Source organism: Monodelphis domestica, chromosome 2 (genome assembly GCF_027887165.1).
Source record: "Monodelphis domestica isolate mMonDom1 chromosome 2, mMonDom1.pri, whole genome shotgun sequence".
In the NCBI taxonomy this organism is placed as follows: domain Eukaryota; kingdom Metazoa; phylum Chordata; class Mammalia; order Didelphimorphia; family Didelphidae; genus Monodelphis; species Monodelphis domestica.
The window spans coordinates 260,523,226-260,529,225 of record NC_077228.1 but is presented as its reverse complement, the minus strand read 5'-3'; positions in this window follow the sequence as shown (position 1 = coordinate 260,529,225).

Below are 6,000 nucleotides of genomic sequence, written 5' to 3'. Positions count from 1 at the left end.
TCAGATGAAGAAATCAAAACTATCAATAATCACATAAAAAAGTGTTCTAAATCCCTCCTGATAAGAGAAATGCAAATAAAAACAACTCTGAGGTACCATCTCACACCTAAAAGACTGGACAATATGGCAGCAAAGGAAAGTGATAAATGTTGGAGGGGATGTGGCAAAATTGGGCCACTCCTGGTGGAGTTGTGAATTATTAATCCAACCATTCTGGAGGGCAATCTGGAACTGTGTACAAATGGCTTTTAAAAATTGCCTGCCCTTTGATCTAGCCATTCCACTGCTGGATTTGTAGCCCAAAGAGATAATAAGGAAAAATACTTGTTCAAAAATATTTATAGTCACACTCTTTGTGGTGGCAAAAACCTGGAAAATAAGGGGGTATCCATTGATTGGGGAATGGCTGAACAAATTGTGGTATCTGATGGTGGTGGAATACTATTGTGCTGAAAAGAATAATGAACTGGAGGATTTTTATGTGAACTGGAACAACACTTATATCTAAAATTAATATATCTAACAGTTATTATTTTTCATAAAGTTTATTAATAGAGTGGGTAGATCAGCACAGATTTAAATCTCTTTCCTTACTCAGGTATCAGACCACGTTTTTTCCTAGTCTCTATTAACCTTTTGCTCCCTTTACCTGTCTCTCCAGAACCATGTCCATCCAAAAAGGCCCAGACAAGACCTGCCCCCTCTCTTATATTGACATACAGCACGTTCATAGAAATAACTCTAGTATCTGAAAAATGTTGAAGGACCAGTTAAGCTACTCAGGAGGGGAAGGGGATAAGATCCCCTCATCACAACCTCCAGGAATTGATGCAGAGTGAAAGAAACAGACCCAGGAGAACATTGTACACAGAGACTTTGTGGCACAATCAAATGTAACAGACTTTTCTACTAGTAGCAATGCAATGATCCAGGACAATTCTGAGGGACTTATGAGAAAGAACATTCTCCACATCCAGAGAAGAACTGTGGGAGTAGAAATGCTGAAGAAAAACATCATCAATCACATGTTTCAATGGTGATATGATTGGGGTTTGGGTGTTAAAAGATCACTCTAATGAAAATATGAACAATATGGAAATGGGTTTTGAACAAACATACATGTATAATCCAGTGGAATTGTTTGTCAGCTCTGGGAGCAGGAAGGGAAGAAGGGAGGGAAAGAACATGAATCAAGTAACCCTAGAAAAAAATATTCTAAATAAATAAATAAATTATAAAATTTAAAAAAGAAGAAGAATGTTCTGGGAAAGAATACAATAGGCAACACCAGGTTGTGGAAGGCCTTTGAATGCCAGGCAGGGAAGTTCTAACTCTAATAGCAGCACATAACAGTTTCTAGAAGAGAGCCATTCCCTTTCAGTTAGTCAACATAACAAACAGATGAGAGGAGGAATCAGGCCCTCAAGGCCTCCCTACCTCTATATGGGCACTGCTTATGCCTAGGAAGGATGTTTGAGTGGGAAGAACCTTTTGAAGGTTTCTGCTGATGGGGAAGAAATGTCCCTTCCAAGGCTGTTTACATCAAGGAAACCCATCTGTTGTTTGGACTATTTATGTCTTAGTGAATGCCTGTTTCTTCCCTTACCCACTCCCTGAGGGACTGACAGTACCCTTCCACCACTAGTACCACCATGGTTAGTGTTATTTTTGGTCTTTATGACTTAAATGTTTTGGGCTTCCCTGAAGTCCCTGACATTCCTGGTTTCCTCTTGTTTTACCACCTCTAGTCTAGGAAAAGGCAGCTGTGGCTAAGGACAGCCATGTATGGAAACAGAAAGAGGAAAATCCAGGAATTCCTTGATCAGGGAATTCCCAGAGCCACCAGGACTCCCTCCAACAGGGACAGATGGCAGCCGTTCCTTAGGTCAGACAATCCTGTTGCTTTGAGGTGAGGTAAGGGATAAGAATGAGGAAGTATAGATTCTGACTAGAGTCTGCATGGTCTTGAAAGAGTCCCTCCCCACCTCTGGACCTCCATTATTCCATATGTATGATCCTAGCCCTTCTAGGTTTTGGAGGCAAGCAGTATAAATAGAATAAGATAAGTCAGAAAAGGACTTAGAACTAACATATTTCATAAATCCAAGTTTTTTTTTAATCATAGGGAAGAAATGGAAATAAATGAAAATTCATTCCATTTCCCAATAACTCTCTCACACACACACATATACATACACACGGGACTGGGAAGAAGCAAATATCATGGCCATATATCCACGTCCCAACTCTCTGGTCACTCAAGCATCATTTTCTCCCTAAGCCTCCCAAAAGACCCCCTAACACCATCCCTTTCATCTCCTTTCTGGGTTGAGACTCAGGATCTGCATGACCATCCAACCACAAGGCAAAAGGACCCATGGAGAGTCTTGTTGGCTGTATTATCTCTTCTCAGCCACCTCTGCATCCCAGCCCCTCCACAGACAGGATGCTGTTGCTGTATGAATAAGTTACCCAATCTCTGTGTCAGCCCTGACTCATCCATTCCTTTCAGTGACTTATACAAAACAACTGAGTAGGAAGAGGGGAGAGAAAGTATGCCCCCAAGGCCCTTAGGGTGAGAGATGCTTTCTCACCAATAGGTCCTCTGAGAGAGAACCACCATCCTCAACATGAGGCATGAGTAAAGGGGATGAGGGATGAAGGGTCTGATTTCCCCCAAAGGGACTCCTGCCTACAGAGTGGCTGAGATTCCTAGTCACAAGCATCTGCTTTAGATTTTTACTTTTGATATGACAGTGATGTTCTTTCTCCTCCTGTTCCACCTACACAGCTTCCATCAAGATAATAACCAAAGATACTGAATGGTTCTCTCTGGGAAAGATGCAACAGTACCATCAGCAACTCCTGTTTCTACTTAATAGGACAAAGAAGCAGCAGGTGTGATTGTTAATCTATACTGTCAGTGATGAGTGAATGATTATGGAAAATGGGAGAGGTACCACACGCCTGGAGGAGAATAAATGCTCCAATTTGAGGGGGCGGGGGAGGCCTAGAATAGAATCTGTGAACTATATGCCAGGGAGTTTGCCTTTCATTTCCTGGGAAAGTATAAAATGTCTTTAAAGAGATGATTAGTGAACATCTAGCAAAAGAAGCAGTCAGTGACGACAAAGAGCCAGCATGACTTTATTAGACTGAACCTAATAAGACACAATTCCATTTAATAGGAATGAAAAGTCTTGAGCTTAAGTTAAAAAAAAAAAAAGGAACTTCACAAATATAGGATGAGGGAGGTGTGGCTAGAAAGTAGGGTTTCTTTTTTTTTTCTGAAAAAGATATAGGGTTTTAGCACACTATAAAATTAATAGGGCAGTAATGGGATGTGGCAGCCAAAGGAACGAATGTGATCTTAGAACACATTAAGAAAGACATAATTTCCAGGAATAAAGAAGTAATAGTCCTCTCATATCTTGTCCTAGTCATACACAGTCCATCTGGACTCATGTATTTAGGCCTGTATTTACATGTAATACATGTAGACTAAATACCTAAATACATGTAGACTCATGTATTTAGGGTGCCACAGTGTAAGTAACACAGCATAGGTAGGATGCTGATAATGTGGAGAGAGTCCACAGAAGAATAACTAGAATGGTGAAGGGCCTTAAGCCCATGTCAAAAGAAGACAACTTAAGAGAACAAGGGGTGTTAAGCATGGAGAAGAGAAGATTCAAGGAGGACATGATGGCTTTCTTTAAGTATTTGTAAGGACTATCATACAGAAAGAGGGATTAGAGGAGATAGCTAAGTGGTTAAATGGATTGAGAGCCAGGTCTAGAGATGGGAAATTTTGGGTTCAAATCTGGCCTCGGATACTTCCTAGCTATATGACCCTGGGCAAGTCATTTAGCCCCCATTACCTAGCTCTTGCTGCTCTTCTGCCTTGGAACCAATACAAAGTATCGTTTCTAAGATAGGAAAGAAGAAAAGAAGGGAGGAAGGAATGGAGAGAGAGAGAGAGAGAGAGAGAGAGAGAGAGAGAGAGAGAGAGAGAGAGAGAGAGAGAGAGAGAGAGAGAGAGATTATATTTGTTTGGCCCCAGAGGGCAGATCTAGTTTCTGTAGGTAAGAGCTGCAAAGAAACAGCCTTAAGTTTGATATCAGGAAAATCTTCCTAACAATTATAGCTAATCATCATCATCTAACATTTATATAGCATTTACTATGTGCTGGCTAAGCCCTTTACAATTATCTGATATGATCCTCACAACAGCCTGGGGGGCAGGTCTTGTTATCAGTTCCATTTTACAGATTAGGAAATTGAGGCAGATAGAGGCTAAGTGACTAATGAGGTTAAGTTTCGGGTCACACATCTTATAAGTGTCTGAAGGTGGATTGAACTTGGGTCTTCCTAACCCTGGGTCCAGTGATCTACCCACTGTACCACCTAGCTATCCCAAAGTGGAACAGATTGTTTTAGGGAGGGTAGTTTCTCTTCACTGGAGGTCTTCAAGCAGTAGATAGATCATCATTTGTCGAGTTTGTTGTCCTTTCAGTATGGGTTGAACTTGATGGCCAATGAGGTCTCTTCTAACTCTCAAACTCTATGGAGTTTAGCTTGCCACCACCTTCTAGGCTCCCATTTTTCCTTATTTAGAAGTCTGCAAAGATTTTCTATTGATCTGAGCACTCATCCTCCCCTGGACACTGCTAAGTACTCTTAGCCAGGAACCACAAGTCATAGAATTCCTGCCTAGGATCACATAGCTAGTAAGTGATGAGAGAGCATTTAAACCCAAGTCTTCCTCTTGCCAAATTCAGTAGTCTACCCTCTATGCTAAACTCTCTTATGACATCCCTACCTTCAGGGAGCCAAGAAACTCAAGAGATCTAAAAATAAAGATTTTTATATCTGAAAAATACCTTCAAGGTCATCTAGTTCAAGACTGCTTGATTTTTTTGTATTCTGGATACAGCTAGTCTGCTGAAAACCAGAAACCCTTTCTTAGAATAACATTTTTAAATGTATAAAATAAAATAATTAAGGGGCAGCTAGATAGCACAGTGGATAGAGTGCCAGGCCTGGCATTGGGAAGACCTGAGTTCAAATTTGATCTCATATATACTTCCTAGCTATATAACCCTGGGCAAGTCACTTAACACTGAATACCTAGCTCTTGCTGCTCTTCTGTCTTAGAAACAACACTGAGAAATTAAGAACTTTATTTATTAAATAAATAGATGTGATTTTTTTCTTTCCAAATTCATGGGCCCTCTGAAATCTAGTCACAGGACCCTTGGGGAATATATGGACTCTAGGTTAAGCACCTCTTGATAAAATCCAACTCCTTCATTTTACAGGGAAGAGATCAAAGTAAGGTCAGAGGAGGGAAATGATTTGTCCACAGCAAACAGATAATTACCAGAGCCAGCTTCTCCTGACTCCCCAGTACTTTGCATTATAATATGTTGGGAGCCATTGCTGTTGCCCACACAACTGGAAATTATCTATTCATGAATATGACTCAGTGAATAGGTTGGGATTTTTTCCACTTAAAAATTATATTAAATGCAAATTACAGGTGTAACAATAATCTTTAGTAGTACTAATGGTGTGAGAGAGGAAGGGGTGTCAGAGACTCATAGATTTGGAACTAGAAGGGGTCTTAAAGACCATCTAGACTAAGTCCCCTCATTTTACAGATAGGTTAACTGAAGTTGAGCAAGGTTAAGTGACTTACCCAAGGAGTCAGAAATGAGATTCAGATTCAGGTCCTCTGTCTTCAAATCCAACAATCTTTTCACTGTACTTTCACTGTCTTTAATTGGGTGCTAGACTCCTCTAGCCATCTTACTTAGTTAGGAAGGAAGAAAATAAGTCTTTACTAAGTACCTACTATGTGTCAGGCACTGTGCTAAGCATATTACAAATATTATTTCATTTGATCCTCACCACAACTGTGGGGGTAAGTGTTATTATGACCTTATTTTTCAGTTGAGGAAACTGAAGTAAACAGAAGTGACTTGACCAGTGTAACAT